The sequence below is a fragment of the Balaenoptera ricei genome, chromosome 21, assembly GCF_028023285.1.
Source record: "Balaenoptera ricei isolate mBalRic1 chromosome 21, mBalRic1.hap2, whole genome shotgun sequence".
Taxonomy (NCBI): Eukaryota; Metazoa; Chordata; class Mammalia; order Artiodactyla; family Balaenopteridae; genus Balaenoptera; species Balaenoptera ricei.
Window position 1 is genome coordinate 374283 of NC_082659.1, and position 25499 is coordinate 399781.

At 36.5% G+C, this 25499-nt stretch overlaps 1 protein-coding gene across 19 annotated transcripts in view; it reads right to left on the reverse strand.

The window, feature by feature from the left end:
• The window catches only part of TENM3 (teneurin transmembrane protein 3), a 2524603-nt gene that overhangs the window by 181371 nt on the left and 2317733 nt on the right, over positions 1-25499 (reverse strand). The window contains exon 1 of one of the 19 annotated variants that reach the window (XM_059909704.1): positions 20660-20679. The exons of the other annotated variants lie outside the window; for them this stretch is intronic. The gene's annotated coding sequence lies outside the window, so the exon portion shown is untranslated. Of the gene's footprint in view, positions 1-20659; positions 20680-25499 lie in introns of those variants that run through there. 19 annotated transcript variants of the gene reach the window in all.

A 25499-nucleotide genomic window follows, 5' to 3' on the forward strand; every position in this document is an offset into this window, starting at 1 on the left:
GATCCACTGTAGATGAATTAGCATGAAAAACTGCATGTAAATCCATAACCTAATACATGTGCATATTGTTCTATTAAGCGGGTGTTCAGTGACATTCTCTAAGAGCAAGTTTACCCTTGATACACAAAGTTCTAATTAATATACCACAGATGGTAAAATTGCTTTTGGTTTTAATTTGTTTCAGATCTTTTTTTCATCTGGTTTTATTAACACCTACAGAAAATAGCATCTGACAGCTCCCCTAATGTGCCTTTAGATTTCAGCTTTTTTAAACAAACCAACCCTGAAATTAAATGGGTAATTTCTGTAGAACACAAAGGTTTTGTAAATGCATATAATCCCTATAATTATTTAATGGAGTTTTTTTAAGCTTTATTTAACGGCAATAAATTATTACAAGCTAGTTGCTAAACAGCAGTAGACTAGTTTAGCGCATTTCAAATAAGGCAGATCTGCACTATGATCTACTAATAGACGCTAAGTATTCTTTAGCAGAAGGTCACTCTGTGAAGCAGATGTTGTTTCATGGATATTTAACAGACTGAATCACAGCTGATTACAACGTCAGAAGACTCATATACTTAATGACCGTTACATCCATTAGAACACATGCAGAACAGATTTTCCAATTTCACAGTATGCAGTAGAACTACATTTTGGTGTAAGTCATAAGTGATCAGAGAGACTCATGCCACTATGTCAGTGGTACAAATATTTTGTTCTAAACCGGAATCATAAAGGATCCAGCAAGCTCAAAATATAAACACAACAGTGGGTTGTAACCAGGAAAAAATTCTCTAAAGCTAATAAGTCATAAGTTAAAATACGCAAATGAATGGAACATTTGAGACCCACTTCTCATTCTCATTACCTAGCTTTGGACATGCTAGAATGCACAAATACTACATTTTAGCCAACAGACAGATGACTCCTTAATTTAATGCTAAACTTATTATGGTTCCGCACACATGTCAATTTTTGACTAACTTCAGTTCAAAGTGCAATATAATTTTAAAGTGATGTATTAAATCATGCTATTAATATAAATGCACATATTAAAAGAGAACAGGAAACACAGGGGGTATCTTTCATCTACAGTGTGAACTCCAGCAGTGACTGTTAACACGGTCTACCATTGGAATTCTGGTTGCATGAAATGGATACATGATATGTAAGAGTTTGAATACATAGTATCAAACCGCTTTACAGGGTACAACAATTAAAATTACTCCTCCCACAGTATATAATATCAGTAACACCATGTTTCCAGGGGTCTCTAATAATCCGTATCATATCATTTAACAACTAATAATTTCTTACTCTTGAAATGAGGGACAGAGATCACACCTAAATCTATGAAACAGAGTTGCTTCCTTGTACAGTCACTATTCTTGAAGATTCCCATTCTGGAAACTATAGAAATCTTACTTGGTCCATTGTTTTGGTGCTCATGAAAAATTACGGAAGTCTAATTCTCAGTTAAAGTGAAATTAGCCTTTGAAGACATGGCAGGGTTAAAAGAGCACATACAGTTTTAGTCGTGTGAGAATAAAAGAAACAAAGTTTAAAATTCATGTCAGATTTATTACTCAGGAATCATTTAACTACTTAGCTTTGGTGTTCTTAGCGTCAGTGCATATGATTAGAATCTCTATAGACGTCTTTAAGGAACATTTCAAGAAGCTGTTTATAAGATGACATAGAATAAGCTACAGTTACGAGGGCCTAGACGAGGTCGGCCTCACAACAAAGACAGAAAGAAGAGAAACATTTCAAAAGGAAAAGTATTAAGACTGTGCCTAGAAAGCAGCAGATGACTCCCATGTTTTTACGTACAGCTCCATGAAAGAATGGTTTTATATTACAGATAGGTTACATAGAATAAATGATATATCAGATATTGTACTATGTCGAGGGAAGAGCAGTGTCGTAGAAGTCAGGGTACCAAATTTACTTCCTACCTCTGTCAGTCACCATGATAGTGAGCCTCTGTTTCTTCAATTGTAATGTGGGAAATATTGCTGGCCAAAAAGTTTATTTGGGTTTTTCATAGCATCTTATGAAAACCCAAACGAACTTTTTGGATAATCCAATACCACTGTCCCATCCAGGTATTAGTGCAATCTAAAGATTCAATGAAATGCACTCATTCATTCATTTATTCACACACTTAGTCATTCATCCCACAGGCATTTATCAAACTTCTATGTTCTAAGGATCTGCTAAGTCAGTAACAGGTGAAAGCACTGTGTAAATGATAAAGCATTATAACTATTAAGATTGTTACTAAAACATTAAAAGATTTAAGGTCTGTTATCATATATTTCATTATGTTGAACTTAAGATTCTTATTCTTTTTCAGTTTTAAAAAATTTTTTATTTTTTATTGAAGTATTGTTGAGTTACAATGTTGTGTCAGTTTCTGGAAGATTCTTATTCTTAAATCAAAATATAAATCGTGGGTTAAAACCTTCCATTTAAGGTTTTGAAACTAATTAGTTTCTGCTGTTGCTTTCTCTGGATTCACTCATTCATTTAGCAAGTATTCATTAGGAACTTAAAATGTGCAAGATATCATGCAAACATCCTTCCTTTTTCCAGTTGTCTGAGGTTATTTCAGCACACCGTGTTCTGTCTGCTGGGACCTCTTTTGATTTGACTACCTAATTAGGAGGCCTACTAATAAAACAAATCCAGATAATGAAAGATAGGTTCAATCTAAAATCTGATGGAACAGAATAAGTGCAGAGTCTGAGCGAGATGGGGAGGATGGCCAGAAATTTAAATTCTGGCCATCACAAAAAGAAGCAAAATCCAAGGATTCGGTTGGAGGTCAATGCTAGTTCTAGAGATTCTGGCTTACAGGACGTGAGAAGTAGCTGGCGTATGTATTTATTTTTACTGACTTATTCAAGATAGATTACTTTTATAAAGTATAACAAGATAAAATAAAATTGAACATAGAGAGGAAGATAGAATAAAAGAAAACTGAAAGTGGGAAAGATAAAGCCAGATATGAGGTGAGTGGACAAAATGCCTGCTGTATATAGTTCTACACATTTTTAGAGTAGGGTAGAAATCTGGCTCTAAATTACCTTGTTGCAAAGAGGGAAAAGAGGGAAACATGACCAGTTACATGATTTGAAGTGTTTTTAAGATCAAAAAGTTTACTTAAGGAAAGTACTGAGAACAGAACATTCTCTTTTCACCTCACAGGAAGACAGATGAATATCCAGGGAAGTTTTATGACCAAGGTTCAAAGTGGGCACAAGGAAACAGAGAACAGGGTTTGGACTTGGAGACCAGCACTTAGAATTTAATATAGGTGGGCAGATCCACCCAAGAACAACGAAAACATCAACTGTAGCCTTTGCTTTAAGCTAATCCACTGATACAGGCTTTGCACAGGCTTGAGAAAAAGTTTCAGATGAGACCTCACAGACCTCACCAAGTTCAGTGTTCCTGAAACATAGCTCTGAACATGTCATTTTATTCCTGGAAAACTCCAAAGGCGTTTTGCCTATAAAGCATAAAGTGAACTCTAAAGGTGAATGTGATACTTGTTCACGATATCTTTGCAAATGTTACCCCCATGAATCTCTTGATGTATCCCCGTTCTAGTCAAGCTTGCTGTACCCACTATATCTCCACCACAGCTTTCCCCTTCTGTGTAGTGGCTTCTATTTGAAAGACATGTTCCTCCAACTTTCTATATCCAAACCCTGTGTATGTCAAGCTCTAAGAATGATGACACCCCTTCTGTTTTCTTCAAGTAGAAATCAGTTATTTCTCCTGAGTCTTCTTAGAGTCTTTTATCTTTCTTCTCTTTTTCTTTTTTAAAATAAATGTATTTATCTTATTTTATTTATTTTTGGCTGTGTTGGGTCTTTGTTGCTGTGTGCAGGCTTTCTCTAGTTGCGGCAAGCGGGGGCTACTCTTCGTTGCGGTGCGTGGGCTTCTCATTGCGGTGGCTTCTCTTGTTGCGAAGCACAGGCTCTAGGCGAGCGGGCTTCAGTAGTTGCGGTTCGCGGGCTCAGTAGTTGTGGCGCACGGGCTTAGTTGCTCTGCGGCGTGTGGGATCTTCCTGGACCAGGGCTCGAACCCGTGTCCCTGCATTGGCAGGCGGATTCTTAACCACTGCTTCACCAGGGAAGTCCCTTTTATCTTTCTTTTCCATGGCTCTTTTCACTTTTCCCTCTGTATTATACTACTTTTATAGGTTTCATGTCCCCTGTTAGACTCTCTATGGAGAGTCACCTTGGAACCCCTAAGGACCACACGATGACAGATACTCAATAAATATTTGTTGAATGAATGACTATTGGTGAAGAAGTCAATGAAGGGAGAGTTGAAGTAAAAAGTGGGGCCCGCTCATATTGCCTTTTCTTTTCTTTTACTGAAATATAGTTGATTTACAATGTTGTGTTAGTTTCAGGTGTACAGCAAAGTGGTTCAGTTACACATCCGTATTGCCTTTAATTGTAAGGTAATTTGCAAACGTGTCTTATTTCCCCAACTAAATTCTTAGATCCTGAAAGGCAGGGACTCTTAAAGCTCTCTGGATTTTTCAGTGCCTTCACTAAGCCTTGTGCTTCGAAGATGCCTAAAAATATGCTGAATGATTGGTGATATTTAGGAAATAACAGGACCTTGGGAGGGGGGTGTCATCTCGTCCAGGCAGGTACCATGTAACTCACTACAAAAACTGGTTTTTTCAGAATATTTCTTTTGAATCATGGCAGATGTTCCAATATTTAAAATCTACCTTTTAAGATGTGTGAATAATGGAGAGATGACCTAAAATATATAAGAATATATAAGATATAAATATATAAGATATGAAACAATACATAAAATATGTATTCTAACTTGCCAAGTATAGTATGTTTTCCTTATATTTTAAAGCTTATGATTAAAAATCCTCCAAATTAGATATTTTAGAAAAGATGTAGGTTATTTTTTCCACATAGTCTTCCCTACTTTTTTTTAAAACAATTAAATTCTTGGCACTATGCCTACTAGAAATTATACACTGTACCTCACTAGTGCTGTTTCTTTCAGCCTATCTTTCTTTGTTCAAATGCCTACTGCTCATATAACTTTCATGACAGCCTGACAGTTGCTTGTTTTTATTTGATAAACTGGACACAAATGATAGCAGCTATCTGTTCAAATTCACATTATATTAATAAACATTAGATAGGCTCGACTTCGCTCATTTTGCTCAGCTCTCTGCCACCAAAGAAGTTAGCTCTTCGACAGAACGTTGAAGGCCATCCCATTAAACCTATCAGCTGGGGGTAAGAGCCTGGATAGTAAGGTACACAGTAAGGTGTGCCGCCTACTAGACCACAAAAAGCTATTTGACAACGCAGTAGATTCCAGTTTAATCAAATTATAAAACCCGATTCCAAGCAAATGAAGGCATATTCACTGAGCTCCACAGGGGGAAGAAAAGAAACTTTTGGCCGCTTTCCTGGATAGCAACTCTGCTGTAAGAACCAGTGAGGCGGAGGGGCCGCAGAGACAAATGACAATAAACATGGGAGACTTATTTTTCATGGGGTGTTTTCTTGAATAAGTCACATATCTCTCTGGGCTTCATTTATTTTATAGTGCTTATTTAAAGGAATCTAAAAAATACAGGGCCTGACATACAGTAAGTGCTAAAGGCAACTTATTAAGCTGGAAGAAATAGGCAGCTTCAGGGCAGAACATCATGAGGGAAAACAAAGTAACTCAAGAGCCTTGTCCGCAAGAAGTAAGAACACACGATCCAGTATCTCTGAAGAGGAAACGTTTTTCCTTTCACAGGCAACAAAGCAAGAATCGGAAATATCACAGGCATCAAAAATAAACTACTGTCTTGGCAGTTCCCAGAGAAGAGGGAATCTGATCTCTTAGTCATGAAGTTCAGCGGAGCCTTTTTCCCATCTACTATAACCACAGAATCATGCCAAGAATTTGAAAAAAAAAAAAAAAAAAAAGGAACATCTTTTTTTTTTTTTTTTAACCTAACTGGGCATATTTGCTGGTTTGAATTTTTTTTTTTTTTTTTTTAATTAAAAGCCACTACAGGCAGCTTCCGGACAGCTAGGTGCAATTCAGTCTAGCTCTCTCTGGTTCACAGCCTTGGGCTGTGGTCTTCAGGGGCCACAGTGGAAAGGGACTTTCAAACAGGAAAGTGGGGAGAGAAAAATAATAGCTGCTGGGACATACAAATACCTTCGTGTGGGTGTATGTCCACATGTGCACATGTGCCCTTTAAGGCTTTGGCGGGCTGGCTACAAATGTCCCCAGGGAAGAAACACTCTATTCTGGAAGGGAGATAGAAGGCTAGGGGCTGATGGCTGTGCCGCTTTAAGATAACTGTTCGCAGTTTGAGTGGAGTCGGCTAACAGAAGACAAATGGGTGATGGAAGATGGAGGGCTGGAGAGAGGGAGGGGGAGGGAGATGAAGGACAGGGGATGAGGCTGGGGGAAGGGAAGAGAGCCACAGAAGAACAGAAACGTTTTCAACTTGACCGACTACTAGAGAATCGGAGAAGCATTCTTCTTCCTGTGGCTTGAGAACTCTTGGATACCAAAGACGGTGAGTTGAATGTATGAATAAACTCTGGTTCTGGCCCCCCCAGGAATTTACAAGATACACAGACCGAGTTGAACTAGACAAACATTTAGAAGGAGCCACACCCGTTTACTGGGGATTAGCAATGCTGGGGTTAAAGCCTTTGTTCCTCTACCACCAAATTCATTCATTCTCACTTTACCTCCTGGCTGTATCTTTACCTTCTCCCACCTGTCTCAAGCAAAACTGAAGTTTTCTGCAAAACTGACCTCTTTCGTAAAACAGGTCACCAAAACAAAACCTGTAAAACACTTTGCTGTTGTATATTTTATTACCATATTAATCCATCCATGTTACTGCAAATGGCAATATTTCATTCTTTTTGAAGGCTTAGTAATATTCCCTTGTAGATATATACAACGTCTTCTTAAGCCAATCGTCTGTCAATGGGCACTTAGGCTGTTTCCATGTCTTGGCTGTTGTAAACAGTGCAGCTAGTGACCAGAGCTTGGAGTTGATGCCCCAAGTGTACAAGGACCGAATCATCGTGAGCTTTTGCGTTTGAAAATCCCAACGTAATTCTTAGATTTAGCTTAATCTTTTGCTCCATTATCAACTAACTCAGTGGCCTTACAGAAGTTGCTTTTCCTTGATTTTCTAATGGTAAATTTTTCTAATGGTAAAAATGGTAAACACCTCCTTCATCTGGCTACGTTTCAGGAGCTACTAGGAAAGGCGTATTACAAATACAAAGTATTTTATGACACTGAAAATAGTACATTACATTAAAAATATCTCCTTTGCTCAGAAAATATCGTATATATTGCAGACATTTAGTTGACATCACATCCCTACGGAGAAAAAAAATTAAGTAGCAAGAATTTTCCTCATAAATGGGAAAAACTTGAGTCAAGAAAATATGTGTACTTAGTCATACCACAACTCAGTGGAGCCCAAATTGAACGAAAACAGTTACATATTCAAGGTGTTTTCTTCTCCTCTCCTTTCTCACCCCCATCCCCCATACTATAATAAAAAGATAAGAAATGGTATAACGGAAATTAGAGAAGAGAGACCTCACCTCCCTCAGAAAATCACTTTCACATAAACTTGCTCCTCTGGTTCATTGTTTTATCTAGCGATTCTCACACAAGCTAAGTATTTGAAAGTGAATTGTCCATTTACATAACTCTGCAAGCCTTTGGTTAAAATATGGCACTGTGTAAAAACTGTCACCACAGTTTATCTGTCACTTAAACATTTCTGACAGTTGCACACAAATCAAATGAAAATTTTAAATGTGCTTTAAAAACCATAAAATACTATATACGTAAACAACAGTTCTAATCACCGTTATCATCAGACTACTGATTGTAAGGCTATTTATATAAAGATATTTGAGTATGAAAAACCTTGAAGATAAACAAGAAGATGTAAAAGGAAGATTTGTACTGGAGAGAAGGCATTATCTAATCAGCACAGATGAACTGATTTACTGTACTTACTGAGTCAGTGAGAATTTGGTTCTGTTTCTTTAGGGTCATTCCTTGAAATGAGGATTAGAAGAAGTCATCAAGGTCTGAGTCTTTTCAACCTTTGCATTCTTTTTTCTTTGAGAGTCCATTGTACTTTCTATTTCAAGCAATGTGGCAACCTAGATTAGCTGCCAACTCCCTTGCTATGAAATATCCAGAACTGCTGGGTAAAATATAATAAATACCTTTTGGATGAATTCATTTAGTGTATCTATTGTCTAACATTTGCCAGGCTCTGTTCCAGGCACTGAGGATACAGCAGTGAACAAAACAGCCAACAATCTTAGCCCACCAGTGGAACGTGAACTTTAGATTAATATAACTGAATTAGAAAGAAAGGATGGGCCAGAAACACAGGGGAGAGAAAAACTGTTGAGTGCACATGAGCCAACACTGTAGCTTCTCCGGGGAGACCTGCCAGTCTCTGTAATATTTCAATGTACAAGCAAGAGTCAAGAATTCATGCCTCAGCTGTTACTGAGACCCCTACATACAGCCTGGACACTTAAAGTGCTGTACCCTCAGCCTAAGAGTAGACTTAAAACCCTTCTCATTGCAGAAAGACAACAAGGAATCTTGCTGTGCTGTCTTGAACCTGGATGGGGAAGAAAACAACTCGTAAACATTTCAGCCGGTGGCCTGGGCTTCTCTGGAGTCGGAGTATGAAGTTGAAACTTTTACTATTACCATAGTTCTGGGACCCCCAAGCCAAGAACTTAATATTAAAAGTGGTGCTCGTCGGCAACGATACCCCCATCTCCCCAAGGACCCAGAAGAAGCAAATGCAAAACTTGTTTAGAAGAGTATTCTCTCAACTCAAGTCACAAAGGATTTCCACAGATAAAACCCTACTTTCAATGAATTTACAGTCTAAAATTACAAAACTTCAGAGAAAACATCTACCTTGAGTCAAAATCTACAGACAAAACAAAAAGCAAAAATTTATCTCCCTGAACTTCAGATAATATGGCCATCAGATAAAACAATAAGTATGTTTAGAATGATTACAGATTTAAAAGAAAGTAGGAACATGAGAATAAGAGACCATGAAAAAAGAAGGAGCAGTTACAAAAAAAGGTAGAATGTGTATGCAGACACTGAAGTTAGAAACTTACTGGGTGGTTCAAACAGTACATTAAATACAACCGTAGAGAGTACCAGTGAGTTGGAAAAGAGATCTGGGAAAATCACTCAGATGGCATCAGAAAGATCAAGACTGCTTAAATATGAAAGAGTAATTCAAAGACAAAAAGAGACAGAATGAAAGAAAGCTCAATATACATTCAGTGAGAGTTCCAGAAGGCAAGAATAGAGTTTTCTTTGGAGCTATTTAAACAGCTTTCTACAAAGTTCCTAATACCACACTGATGGCTGTCAAATTATAGAGAACGTAAATTTATTCATCTCTTTTTCATGTCATATGAATTATCTCTGCTATTCTCTTTTTTGTTACTGTCAAGCACCCTAACCTACTTTAGTGGGTGGAAGCAAATGGAAATGGCTATCTTCTGCTTGTTAAAGTAGTTCCTCTCTCAATATACTTAACGCCAATAATGCCACAGACACATTATCCTCTACGAATTCTTAGTTTTCATAACCATTTTTTTTTTTTAGAGAAACATACATAAAACTTACATATGCATAGAAAAATGGATCTAAATACCTTTCGAATGTCTCAGTATATGTTTCAGGATATTCTTCTACCCATTTAAAAATATTTTACCTGAGAGAGTAAGCAAAAAAGGAAAAATCTGTCCCAATCTTGACAAGGAAGAACTGCTGACACACAATCAATAGACGCTTTTCTCTCCTCTCTGATTTCCTAATGGGCATCTGATTTTAGTGCAATTAAATTTCACTGACTTGAAATGGAGTATATGGTATGATATAAATAAAGCACATTTTGGAATATGGATAAGAATAGGCTGGAAGGCAACTAAAAGCTATTACTATGTGATAAGTGGCTTATAAGGAATAAGAAAAGCGAATTGAATATTCCAAATAATGCAGAATTTGTTATGCTTTTCGGATAACATATTCTTTATCACAAAGAAAATGTCTGGTATAGAAGAAAAAGTACTAGAAAAGGAAACAGGAGACGTAGGGTTGAGTACTTGCTTTATCTGACTAAACATAACCACATATAAACCAACTAACTTCTGAGCCTCAGTTTTTCTCCTCCTCAAAGAATGGTGCTGGTGGCGGGGAGGATGGGTCATGCAGTGAATTCTAAAGCTTTTGGATTTATTTCAGGCACTATACAATATTTTCTTGAAACATATTAGTGTATGTTATAAATATTAAAAATTTAAGGTAATTTAAAAACCTTATCATAGTATCTTAAGTTATATACGTAAAACATTTAAGGGACATATAGTCAAAAAATTACTTCACTTCAAATGTAAACATGAAAACTCTACCATATTAATTCTTATCATAAATATTCTACCGTACTATCTTATGTTATAAATACTGAAAATAATTTTTTTATTTTCTAAATAAAACACTCTGTTACCTTATGTTGTAACTAGTAACATCTTAAGGTATGTATAATAAAAATCATTTTATACCAAATTTCAATTTACTTCAGATTTCAACATTAAAACTGCTTGTGAAGACAGCTATGTAAAAAGCCAGAATGGAACTTTCAAGCTTAAATAAAACTGACCTGTTTTTGAAAAGTTATGATGACAATTATAATACATTTTAAAAATCACAGCTAATTAATCAATTATAGGAAAAAGATTCAGCCTACTTTATCTGAACCTTTTTCTAATTTTTATTTTTTAAAATATTTCCAGAACTATAGGAAAAATAAGTGACTAGAGAATACACAGAAAGTACCCAGCAACCCTGTTGATCTGGTTTCCCCCCCCCCCCCCCGCCCCCATATATTAACTTTGCCATTGATCTTTTTCCTTAGCATATTATTTGATATCATATTTGTTATCTGGCAGTTTATTGAGTCCATATTGTCTGTCAATGTCTTACATAGAAATAGAATCAAATTTTTAGTTTCCTTCCAATCACATTATGGCCTCTAAGCAGAGACGTGTGTTATCACAAACATTAAACATTACCTCGATGCAACATGGACGGAATGGAACCCGCTGAATCCTTCCCATTCTCGGCATTTGCAACGAGGGTGATCTGTTAAGTGGAAACCATGCTATGATGCCCTTTGATTAAAAAGGAAACAGAGTCATAGTTTAAGCTGACATATGCATACTTGCTGAATTCCCTTCTCTGTCATTATTAATTTGGGGATAATGTGTGTGTGTGTGTGTGTGTGTGTGTGTGTGTGTATGTGTATGCATAACACTAAAAGCCTCTTCCCAATAAATATCTTTCTGCTGCTTTAATGACTGAGCCCCAATGGAGAGCAGGATAGTACAGTGAAAAGAATACTAAATCTGGGAGATATTATGAAAACCAGTATCAAAATGAGATCACGCATAGGAAAGTGTTCCATAAACTGCAAAGTGAGGCGCTTTTATTGTTTGGGAGATCAGCGATATGTATTTTCTGAGGCTTTGCTGCACCTTTTAAAATAGTGAGCATGATTTGTTCAGACTGGAAGCCTGCGTCTTTCTATAGGATGCTAATTGCCTCTAGAAGCCTTCTTCCTCTCAAAATAGAGGTTGAAAAAGAAGCTGGTGACTGAGATACCCTCTCACAGATCTTCTGCTCTTTTATTTCATGAGTCTACAGATTTTTTAGTGCCAGTTGATTAAAATTTTCCATAGAAGAGGTAAATACGCAATAGATTTACGGCAGAGAAGAATAAGAAAGACCTGGAGTACTAGTCTGCCCGTGCTGCCATAACGAAATACTGCACATGGGGTGACCTCAGCAACGGGAATTGACTTTCTCACGGTTCTAGAGGAGAGAAGTCCCAGATCGAGGTCCAGCGGAGCCGTTTTCCTGGCTCGCAGGAAGAGAGCCCTCCTGTGTCCTCACAGGGCTGGACAGAGAGCTCTCTGGTAGCTGTTCTCATCTGAGCACTAATCCTATCAGATCAAGCCTCAGCCTTACCATCTCATTTAACCTTAATTACTTCGTTAGAGGGCCTATCTCCAAATACAGTTATTGGGGGGGGGGGGGGGCTGCTTAGGGTTGGGGAAGTACGAATTTGGGGGTAGGGCAGGACACGAACATTCGGTCCCTCACAACTGGGTTCAAGCTCCCTGTCTGAAATTTAGTAACTGTGCAACTCTGAGCAGACCAATTTCATGTTCCAAATTCTCTGATTCCTCATCTGTAAAATGGGGGTAAAATGTGGGGATTAGAAGAGATAATGTATATTAAAGGATTTTTATAAACTATGATGTGCTATTTTAATGTAAGGTCTTAATTTCCAGACTTTTCCCATTTATTCAAATAAAGCAATAAAATTTTTTTTATCCTTTTTTTTTTTTAGGCCAGAGAAGATGTTTATGTGTGAGTATGCCCATAAGATAATTTCCTTCTACAGGGATGTCTTTAAAGACATTCTCTTCTCATTTCTAAATTTATAAAGGCAAATATACACCTAATTATTTTTCTACAGTGTCTCTTAGTATCATTCAACTAGAGTGTTTTCTTAGGATAACGTATCACTAGCATAAAAGATGGAAAGAAACGTACATTATTAGAGAAATTATTCCCTGTATTTGCAGGGCGGCTGGCTAAAATGTATTTCGATCCTGTAGACTGAACTCATACTTTAAGTACTGAATTGTATTCTTTGCATTTAAAGCAACACACTAGGAAATGATGTTCTCACGGAAACATGTGAAAATGTAAAGATGAATGAAACAACTTTATGTTTTATGGCATTTACTTTGAAAATCTGATTAAGATAGATGTCTTTAGCTCATAATTCTTCAATGTCACATTGTCAGAGTTCCCATCAGCAAGATGTTTTAAAGGCTTTCGATTAATATTGCATGCCAGAACTGAAATTACATCCTTTGTCATTTAGTTCTTAATGGTGCAAGTGATATCTATCAAGTAGTGTTATATGAAGCGTGTGTGATTTTTATTGCAGGCTGTTTTCACAAATCTTTTTCAGGTTTCACAAAGACTGCTTGGGGTTTACAATAAATATGTCCTTCTGTTGAACATCATACTGATTCTTAAAAGAGAGGTGAAACTTGGATTATTAGAATTTACTTATCGATAAAAAAACTTCTACTTGGATCTGCTGTATTGCCATTTGCAAGTAGTCTTGAATATATCTGCTTTTACCCAAATCTTTTAGTAAATCACTGTTATAATATATGCAAAATATGTGTCAAATACACATAGCTCACAAAGCCTTCATCAGTAAGCAAGCACATTACCTGCCTAGTAAGGAAAACACAGTTGGATGTGGCTACAGTTTACACTAACTGTTGACTGTTGACTGGGATTGTGCTGCAAAAGTATATGTTTTATTTTTTAAAATATAATTATTAATTTATTTTTAAAGAGGAATCTAGGGTCCTGAAAAATAATTTCAAAATTTCTGCAACTCAAGCACATCAAAGACAAGTCAATTTCATTTATTAAACACCCAGACTCATGAAAGAATCTTACTTATATATAGATTAGAAAGATACAGGTAAAAAAAAATTCTTATATTGATATTTTATATATATATATATATATATATATATATATATTTTTTTTTTTTTTTTTTTGCTTTGAACACAAGCCAACATATTTTGATCCTGGCTCTATCATTAACACATTCTACTCCTTCAGTCTTGGTTCCCTTTACCTATAAAATTAAGGGGTAGATTATGATTTCTACGGTCTTTTTTCCAATTTAAAAAAAGTTCTAAAATCCTATAGTGTTTCAAGTGTGTGTGTGTGTATGTGTGTGTGTGTACATATATACACACACAGTTTAAAGCTTTGGTTGCTAAAGTCTCAAATGCTGTTATGCCTTGTCACGTTGAGTTTTACAAAATACAAATCTTCTCAAGATAAAACAAGTGATCAAAAACATTACAAAGGACAACAGCAAGGGGCTTATTCTGGGATGTGTCTCCCTTGGGCAGTATCTACATAGTTGATGTAAGAGAAATCTGGCTACATCTCTCCTGAGTGAGCTGTGGTCTTTAGGGACCTCACAGACATGGCTTTTGCCAACTATATGTCTATTATAAAGGAGAATAAAAATATTAACATTAAGATCGACATTCTTATTCAGCAGTGCCCAGCACATTCATCTTGTTTGGATAACTGCATGTTTAAAATTAGAGTCTCCTTACCAGGTTCTAGACATTAGGGAATAATGCACATGTAGAAAAGGGTTTTCGAATTCTAATTCCCCATATGGCAGATCACTGCACTTCTCATTAATTCTATAAGGAAGAGCTTGCCTTTTCTACTATGTTTACTTGAATTTTTTCTACCGTATGTGGTTGACTGAAGGAATGGCAATAGTTCACTTTAAAAACATTCTCTCCATTAGCTAGGATCGATTTTTTTAAAGCATTCCAACACGTCCATATCCACTCTGTAACAATTCCTTTACAGCTGATACTCAAAAATACTGTGTGCTTAAAAGATAATGCTCTTCATGTTAAAAAAAAAAAAAAAAAAAAGAAACTACATATGTTCCCTCTATTTTATGTTTTGTTTTTTTTTTTTGCTAGCTATAAGTAAATAGTTTTACCCAGTAATTCCAGAAAGAAGTTACTAAAAATCTAGCCTCAATGTAAGCTTATAGATCCTAAATGCCAAAGAGGGGTTGCACAATGGAGAGAAAAATGCACAAAGGAAATTTATACTCACACTAAAGCTTATTAAACTATTACGCTATGTGCTCAATATACATTATTTAATCTCATAGCCACCTTAAACTGTCAGTATTTATTCCTATTTCACAAGCGGGGGGGGGGGGGGGGGAAAGTTCTGAGAAATTGAGAACTCTGGCATGGTCACAGAATATGACTCCAAAGCTTTTCATACTAATTTACACGGGAATAATTATTTGTCAGTTTTGTTTCAGGCATATTGTCAAGAAGAAAATGAAGAGGAAATGTTAGCTTTAAAACAGGTCTGTAGAAACTCGATATTAAATGGAAAAAACACTTGCTTTATTCTGAGTGTGGGGTTGGAGAGCCACCTAGTAAAGACTGGTGTAGAGACCAAAACCCAGCAGCAAAAACAGAAGCATTCTTTCTTAAGAAGGAAACTATGCTGCATTTTAAATGGGGAACATAGATGAAAAAATAATTTGGGTGTTATTTTCAGTTTTATAAAGAGTTTAACATTTTTTAGTATGTAGGCAGTGTTTTGTCTCCTTTTTAAATTTTCTGAAGCCAGTTTATCTTTTTCATGCTAAGAAACAAAAATATATTAGGTTTAAAAAAAATCTCTAAAAGAAATGATTAAAAAGAATACAAGATCCTAGATACTATTGTTTTTCCTTCCTGCCCTTATACTATAACTTGGGGTTGGCAGGTTATTTTTACAAACTCACAATAGTTGCTAATGTAAGCATACGGTGTTTTTTCTAACATCTTTAATGGATTATTAGAGTTATCAAATCAAACAGTACTACAAAGCACAATCCCGTAGGCTCATCTTTGATTATCACCACAATTTACCGAAAAATATTTGAGACAGCATTATTAAAAGTTAATGGCCTTCTGGTTTATAAAGAACTGTTCTCTCTTTAATTTCTTGCTTTGATCATATACTGCCATGTTTCTATTTTTGTGAGGGCATCAAAATAGGGTCAAACAATTTTACGTATTATATTCGAAACAAAATAGTATCTGCTTCCCATTATAACTTCTTACTTCTTTCCTGTTATCTTAAAATAATGGATAATTTTGATTTTTCACTGAACGCATGATCCAAAAACCGAGTATGAGAACAGAATACAAGTATGGTTTATATTAACATGTTTAGTAATCGGCGTTTTGCATGTCAATGCGATTAGAGGTAGCACACTTTAAATACGTAATTTGACTTAAAAAGCACCCACCAAAATCCAGTGAGAAAGACAGATGCAATTAAATGATTATTCAAGACAAGTAGCAGATATTCTAACAAAGAATACTAATTAACTTTCAAACAATGAGTATTGTGAAATCCAAGTTATACACTGCACATTACTGCATATGTCAAAATGGAAAGTGACCGCAGAGCCACTCTTTAAATTCAAAAATGTACCACCCATAATTAGCAATCAAAGTGGAATCATGAAGTGTAGCCGTAAACATTTTGCCCTGGCGCTGGGTTAAGGCAGGTAAGTTGGCTGAAGAGGCGGTGATGTCTGCCCTGCCCCCCTTCATGCTTGTTGCTCACAAAGACGAGAAGAATGAAAACACTTTCTGATTTCAAGGCAAGTCAGAAATACGAAGATTTATAACCAGGCAGAGCTAATGCAGCTGTCACAAAGGGAAGATACACTCACAATGAAGCGCTCACATCATGATCTAGTGTTTATCCTAATTGGGAAAAAAAAAATTCTTTGGGAAGAACCCTGCAAATGTTGTTGGGAGAAGAGACTCACAATAAAAGAGGAAGGGGAAGAAAAAAGAGAGCTCGGGAGGGTTATTTCTTCAAAGAATTACAGCTGAGGTCACAGATAATGCGGTGCACCAGAAGACAGTGAATTTAGGACAGCACCTTCCTTTAAGTGCTTTATTCCTCTTTCATTTAGAATGGAGAAAAGAGTCAGAACAAGACAAAAGACAGCAAAAGAACCAAACTTCCAAAATAGCATTACACGACATTATTAATAGTGTCGCACGAAAGAGAAATGACAGCTCTCAAAAGAGTACTTTTGTCTCTACTTACTTTAATTAAACTCCCTAAGCTTTAAAGTGAAGTTGAACCTTTTTTTTTTTAAACAGAAAAATACATCCAGGCTGATTAAGATTTGATTTCTGTCCCCTAATGGTTCTCAAGCATCGTTAGATCCTGTTTAAAGCCACAGAAACAGCCACAGCAAAACCAAACCGCAACAGCATGCAATTTTCTCAAAAGAACCAAGATTTCATCCTCTGCCCCTCTGCCTTTTCACAGGTAAATTAGCTCCCAGTGTGCCTCTTCCTTTGCAGCAGGCACCGATTCATTAAATGTGAAATGAGAATTGCAACAAAATTATACTAGTATGAATGTTTCAATTAACTTACTTTTTATGCCGGAGTACCCTAACAATCTTGCTTTAAAATAAACTAATGTGATTTTAAAATATCAGGGTAAAGTATGATCCACGAAAATGAGTCTTGATGGCACATTCTTATTGGGGGAAAGAAGTTTTCAAATCTGTGGATACAGCTGAAAAAAATCCATTGTAGCCAACGTAATGTCATTATTCTTATTCCAAAACACCTTAAAGGAAACCTATTTCTTTTCTTTTTTTAACTTTTCATTTTATATTGGAGTATAGTTGATTAACAATGTTGTGTTAGTTTCAGGTGTACAGAAAAGTGATTCAGTTATACATATACATGTATCTATTCCTTTTCAAATTCTTGGGATTGACATGTACACACTGCTGTATTTAACATGGATAACAAACAAGGACCTACTGTATAGCACAGGGAACTCTGCTCAATATTATATATTAACAACCTAAATGTGAAAAGAATTTGAATTTGGAAAACCTATGTCTTGCCTTCTCAACACGCATTGTTAATCTGCCCAAAACTAGGTTCATCCTTCTCCTTCTGTATACCTTGCCCAGCCCAAATCCCCTTTCTCAACCTTTCCATTCTTCCACTGAAATCACCATTTTCTCCTCGAAAATTTGGTGATAGTTTTGACTCTTAGTTTATACTTAATCATCAAGTTGGTTGTTAGTTCATTCAAACTGTACCTTGGTTTTGTATTTTCCCCTGGATCACCACTGCGTCACCCTACCTAGACCCTTATTATCACCCTTCCTCTCTACCTCTCAGTTATTCGATAAAAACCCTTGCCTGTTGACTAGGTATAAGCCCTGTGAAAACCTCTGCGCTGACGTCTCTGCCTACTGACTCTCTCCACTACAGGCTCTCCTGCGTACAACTGACAGCTTCATTTTCATAAATTTATTCTTTCTTGAACCAAGAATGGTTCGCTGCTGCCAAGTCACAAGTCCACACTTTATTTACCCAGTAATGTTCAAGGACTGTGGAGATACAGAAGGAGAAGATAAGTTTATTGGCCTAAAGGAGTTGATGCATTTTTTCGATGCAGCTAGAACACAAATCTCAGGCGAGCGCAACAAACAAAAATACATTCAAACTGTATGAGGAAACTGAAGAAGGAAATATTTGCTTCGTGCAGGCGTTGGTTTGGAAGGCTTCAGACTAACCCCTTCAAACCAAAGTGTAGGCTAACCTTTAGCTAAACTTGAAGGGAGAAGCAAAGATTTAGGAAAGTCAAGGTGTGGGTCACAAGGAAGCCTGCAGAGATCAGTAGTGACACGGGTTTGGAAAGCAAGTAAGAGAGAGAGTTCTGGATAGACCAAGTGGCGGCAATTGATGGCTTTAAGTCCAAGTGGGAGAATTTGTACTTGATTTGGGAAGCCATGCAGAGGTCCCTTGGAAGGGAGAGAAGAGAGGCCAGAAGAAGATTAACCTGTGTGCTCTTCCAAGGTGCAAGGACCTTGTGGCAGCAAGCTGGCTGTGAAGTGATGGCCATCTTTTTACGTCTGGAGCTGAGCAGACTCATTGGTAATGGTCATTCATTCACTCCACATGTATTTATTGAGCACCTACCATTGCATGAGGGATACATCAGTTAAAAAAATACAGAATTAGGTTTTAGCCATGTTGATAATGGTTTAGAAATGTTTACATGTTAGGATATTTTGGTGAGATATAGATTGTTGAGAAACTGTGAAGATAGTTGAAACTGGAAAAAACAAGTGCTATTATTTATGTGCATGATAACCATAGCTATTGATGTTAATACAAAATATATTCCCCAAATTTATATTTATATTTATATTCTCTTCCAGATTCACTAAATTTTCTATGTTGTTAACATCATAGATCCACTTGACGGTGACTCCACTGCTATTTCTGAAATTAACTCTTACAGTTTCCTATGTAACTTACTGAATGGTAAGAAATTCCCTTTAGATATTCATTCCTTCATTATAGCAATACTCCAGAAGGGGGTCTTCATTGAAACTCTTAGTATGTTTAGAAAGGCCTCTTGGGCTGTTATCCTACCCAATTCCAAGGAGTAAGACACATTCACCTCCCTCCTTCCTCCCTCCCTCCCTCCCTACTTCCACACATATGCAATAAACTCCTACAATATTTCAGGTACATGCCTGGTACTAGTAGTTCGATGATGAGTTAAGTACTTTTCTGCCCTTTTGGAGCTTCCACTGTGTCTGACTCCAAAGTATTTTTTCCTACTATACTATACTGCCCTCCTACTCTTGAGTATACAAACATGCAAAGAGATGAAATGTTATCTGGTAAATAAAGAGATGAAATAGCCTCAATTCTGAAAGGTTCACACAAGGCTTTTCTGATAATATAATGCTTGAGTTGTCTCGAGCAACGCAAATTTCAGGCAAAGAAGCCTCCGGGAAACTGGGAAAAATGCAAAAGCACGGAGGTGAGATGCAGCAGAGTGAAGCAATAGTTCAGCTCAGCTAGAGCATAAAGGGTGGGGGTGGACGTTGGGATAGGGCAGGAGGACAGCAAATGAGACAGAAAATGAAGTGGGAAGGATAGGGAGGAAAAAGATTTTGATGGGCTTTGCCTTCTGTACTGACTACAGAAATTTGCATATTGTTGTATTAGCAACAGGGAGCTGTTGAATGGTTTTAAGCAAATGAATGACAAGGCCAGAGATGGATTAATGAAGATTATTCTGGCAGCAGCCTGGAGGATAGATGTGGAGTGTGGTAGCTGAGTGGTAGGTGATGAGAGTTAGTATGTATCTGCCGTAAATATTTGTATTGAGTACATAAACGAAAGCCCTGGAAACGGGGATAAAGATGCAGGGTCAGATTCAAGATAATTAAGAGGTAGAATAAATTGATTACCTTTAGCAACACATTAAATGAAGGGTAGGGTAAAAGAGAGGGACGTGCATAGAATTTTCAAAATATGTTCAGCAATATCTTTCATCTTTTAAAATTACTTAAAAATCACAAGATTTCACCATATTAACCTTATTTGGCTCTAACCACGCTAATCATTCTGGAAACCCACACAGGACTGGCCTATGTTTCTGTTAAACTGTGGTTATTGAAACATTTCTTTTTTACACACCAGGGCCTGGTACTGCTTGTGTTTGCCTCTTCTTTTAAATTGCAAAGTCTGTCTCTGGAACAACTCCACAGCACCGAGTGAAACTTAATACGCATGTCTTTCTAAAGCAAATTCTTTTCTTTTTTTTAATCCCACATTCAAGGTATTTTTCCACACAAGCTACTCACATTAAAAACAGATGAAGAAGCAGAAGGAAAAAGAAAGAGACTGGGAGAAAGAATTTGGTATTGACAGGAAACTGAACCTGAATGTTTAAAACTATGCTCAGGATGTGGAGGGATGGGGAGAAAGCAAAGTTAACCCAAAACCCTACAGAGTAAATGTAAACTCTACTGAACAAATACCTTGTATAGTGGATTTTCTGAACACTGCCTGAAACATAAGCCTGAGTGCACGCTGACTTCATTCTGCTCACAGTAATGTTTCACCACACTCTGAAAGGGAGAGTAACGGAACCCAGCCTAAACTCTTCCACAGGAAGTTCAACTCCTGGCCAGGAGAGAGAAACAGAAGCAAAAGGAAAGAAAATGGCTATTTTTCAGCTTAGAACCTTACTCTTTTAACTGTTTACTATTCGTGTTTAGAGATGCGAATTTTAGGAGAGAAAGTTCATGTTGTTTCTTCCTTTTATATAGTGCTCTGTCTAAAAAGGATTTCTTACTTTCTTAAGACAAGTAAATTTATTTTGATTTCCCAATACCAAGAAACATGATACTGGACTCCCCTGGCGGCGCAGTGGTTAGGAATCTGCCGGTCATTGCAGGGGACACGGGTTCGAGCCCTGGTCCGGGAAGAACCCACATGCCGCGGAGCAACTAAGCCCGTGCGCCACAACTACTGAGCCTGCGCTCTAGAGCCCGAGAGCCACAACTACTGAGCCTGCGTGCCACAACTACTGAAGCCCACGAGCCACAAGTACTGAAGCCCGTGCGCCTAGAGCCCGTGCTCCGCAACAAGAGAAGCCACCGCAATGAGAAGCCCATGCACCGCAAGGAAGAGTAGCCCCCGCTCGCTGCAACTAGAGAAAGCCCGCGCGCAGCAACAAAGACCCAACGCAGCCAAAAATAAATAAATAAAATAAATTTATTAAAAAAAGAAACATTATACCAAAGCAATGCTTTGCAGAATATTTAAAATAAATGAAAGTGTATATGTATACTTTACATATAAATACTTATGCAAATTAAGAAAATTATAAAGACAGAGATCAGCTTCAAATTACAGCGTTACATAAAATAAAAGAGACTCACAGATATAGAGAACAAACTAGTGGTTACCAGTGGGGAGAGGCAAGTAGGGGTAGGAGATTAAGAGGTACAAACTACTACATATAAAATAAGCAACAGGATATATTGTACAGCACAGGGAAATATAACCATTATTTTGTTATAACTTTAAACGGAGTATAAGCTATAAAAATACTGAATCACTATGTTGTAGACCACACTAATATAATATTATAAATCAACTACTCTTCAATAAAAAATTAAAATTTAAAAAAAGCAAAAAAAATTAATAAATATATAATTAGCTTTTGTTACCATTTTTTTTCCTGGAAGGGAGCAACAGATAGAATATTAAAAGCTTGTGTCTCTTTAAACCTGAGATCTGCAGAAGGCAAGTGTGCTGTGCCCTTTTCTATAACTAAAGTTTCAAAGGAACACAGCCACACCCACTCGTTTACATTTGACTGCTTTTTTACCACAGCAATGGATTAGCACCTCCAGCCCCCCATAAAAGCCTCAAATATTTACCATCTGGCCCTCTAAGAAAAAGTTTGCCAATCAGTTTTGTTTTGTTTTGTTTTCTGGTAACTGAAAATTTTATTGAGACAACTGTAGATTCCCATGCAGCTTTAAGAAACAATATAGAGGTGACCCATGTACCCTTTACTCAATTTCCCCCAGTGATGACATCGTCCAAAATTAATACATCCAGCTTTCTTAGTCAGACTTCCCCAGTTTTATTTGTGTTCCTGGTTGTGTGTGTGTGTATGTGTGTGTGTTCAATATGATTTTACTACATGTTTATGTTGACCAGTTTTAAACATAAACTTGTTTCCTCAATAATGAGGGCTTTTTCTTATCATTTGTTTAGAAGGTAAAAATTGCAGTTCTAAAACCAAAAATTATAAAGTTCATGTTAGTGTCAAGTTTGGCAGAAGTTGGGGAGATAACATGGGGTAAAGACAGCCAGATTTAGGACCTATCTGTAAAGTCATTTAAAAAAAGGAAACATATGCTCTGTGTCTGTGAACAGAATAAACCATTTTACCATCTGCAATTGCACTGTGAAGATTCTCCTTTCTGAAGCAAGTTTTATTGAGAAGCTTACTTTCTTACTACCAAATCTTGTGGGAAGGGAGGGTTACCAGGGCAGTGGCAGGTAGAGAAAGAGAAAAAGGAAGAAAAAATGTAACCAAATTTAGGTGTATTAATAGTTGTTTGTCACTTAAAATTAAAGTTTTATCTATATGAGTCATTTGAAATTATTATCAGAAAGGCAAAAATAATATATTTTACTATGCGTTTGAGTTAAAATACATAATAGCATCTATAAATGGCTCAGTGAAATGCTTTAGCATTTTAAATAATTCTTTATAGAGTGGCTCGGGAGAATTCACTTGCTTAAAGATGCTTCCTTCATTTCTAAAGCAAGGAACTAATAAAGCAGAAGTTTCATAAATACAATTTAGTTGAGAAAGCAATAAATAAATGCATGAAGTAATGCATACCAAATGAAAACAATCCCTAAGTAAATCCTTCCTGTAAGTATCCTCTCTGGAATAAAATGGAGAATAAATTAATGAATAAATAAATAATAAATAATAAAGCTGTGGTAAATTGCAATTCTGAAAAGAATAGAAATCTACATGTTACAAGAATCAATTTGACATGACAAGTCATTTTGAAAGACTGATAAAAGGCATACGGAAGAATGTAAATTTCTAGCCTCACATAACCAAACTGAACTGTCAAGTTTGTTGTAATAAAAAATTATGGGGCTTTCTATAAATTGTGAGAAAGCATTTCAAGTCATAAATGGAGAAGGAAGCATGTTCAAAACTAAGTCTGTTTGTGAATTAAAATACTTTTCTGTGCTTGAAATGAAGTGGAAAATATATTGAGCTAAAGGTCCTTAAGAAGAATTCATTTTAGTTGTTATTTTATTGTAGTTAATCTATTTTTATTACTGAAAAACAAGATGTTTTCAGCTCTAAAAAATAAGGAGTAAAAAATAATGACAAATGTGAAAAGGGTCTCTGCTTAAGTACAATCATTTCAATGATATGTGAAATATGAATCTCAATATTTTTCCTTATTAATAAATAAAACATTATAAGATTTGGGACTTTCTGGAAGTAAACTGTAAATAAACTTTCTTTTAAATATTAAATCACACAAACAATTCAATTCTGATATAAAGCTTCAGCACTCCTTTTCCTCTGTTTCTCTAGTACCCATCTCAAATCCTTGAGAAAAATCTTCAGAAATTTTAACAAATACACTGTGTTGAAGTCATAAATATTTATGGCATTCATTCGATATGGGAAACTAGGCTAAAACACAAATATACTGGATTTTCACTATTTCTTTTCTCTTTTATTATATCCCTGTTTCTTTTTACAAACAATTGTTTCTGATGGTGTCAAATAAAACTTCATCATTACTGTATTATTGTGATGCTCTCCTAAAAATATTATCGAGAGACTTGATTCCCACGTCAAAAAGCTTACTTAAACCTTTATTCAGAGGCATATACTTGAAAACTTGTCAAAACGCTTTACAGAAATTTCTTCAAAATTAATATTTTAAATTGATTTGATACATTTATGTTGTAAAAATCAGAAAAGTGTTTAGTTCATATGAGTGTAACACACATTATTGGCTATACAGTTGACCCCTGAACAACAGGTTTGAACCACTTGGGTCCACTTATACGTATATAATTTCCAACAATAAATACTACAGTACTACACGGTCAGTGGTTGTTGAATCCGCGGATGTGGAGGAACTGCAGACACAGACCATAAATTACACTCGGACTAACCCCCCCCCCCCACCACCTTGTGCAAGGGTCAACGGTATTCCAAAGTATCTCATCATTCAGGTGGGTCCTCCCACTCGACTCTCGACAGTACGGAGGTACACAAACTAAGCAATGTCTTTGGAGTCTGGTCAACTTGGGCTTGAGGCTCTGAGTCTCATTTTTCTAAGGTAGAAAATGTGGACTAATAGCTACTACCTCTTGAGGTTCAAGAAGAATGAAATTCAATGAAGTAATACGTGGCACAATATGTAACTGCTAGAGGATGATCAGTAAATGATAGTTTTTTTAAAAAAATGACTGACTTAAGCAGAATCAGCAAAGCCATGCCTTAGAACAGAGCTGGACTATATGAAGCCCTCATGACTTCCCTTCCCATCCCCGTATGCCCACCCTAGGTCTGTGACCTTAACAGCTACTATTAATATATATGGCACTCTTGGGCACCAATAAGGCCCTATAGATTTCTCAAAATCCTGAATCAGGCAGTTACCAACAATGAGTTTAAGTTAGTACGTCAATGTAAGCCTCTTGATCAAACCTGGGGCAACTGTTTCTACCGTCTTAAAGCCACTAAAATAAGTTTCTTGAACCTGAATACTTCTAATTTTGTTTTTTCTACTTAGTTCTAAATAGAAGTGATTGAAATATCAGTTTGAAATATCAATTTGGTAAAATTTAGGAAGAGACAGATCACTGAAAATAGGTACACCCATCTGAAAATAAGTAAGGTTTCTCAACATTGACAATGTCATTAAGGTCAACTCTATTGTTGGATTTATTCACGGGCATTGTGATTCTGAAGATACTAATTTACTAACTAAACGCAGACCTGTGCCCAAGATTACCTATATAGTGCTGTAATAAGTGACTCAGTGCACTGAAGTATTGTACTGCTGTCTTTGGCATTTAAATATATGCTCCTCCAGACTGACAGCTACTTTCGTGTGGCTGAAAAGACCAATTGGATAGATAAACTGTCTTTACAACAATGTTCTCCTTTTAAGACTAATCTTTGGTTTATGGCTGTTTATAAAATATGCTGTTGTGTGCAAGTCTGCTGCTCACTCCACAGTCCAGAGTCTTTGTTTTAAATTTTACTTATTTATTTATTTTTATTTTTGGCTGTGTTGGGTC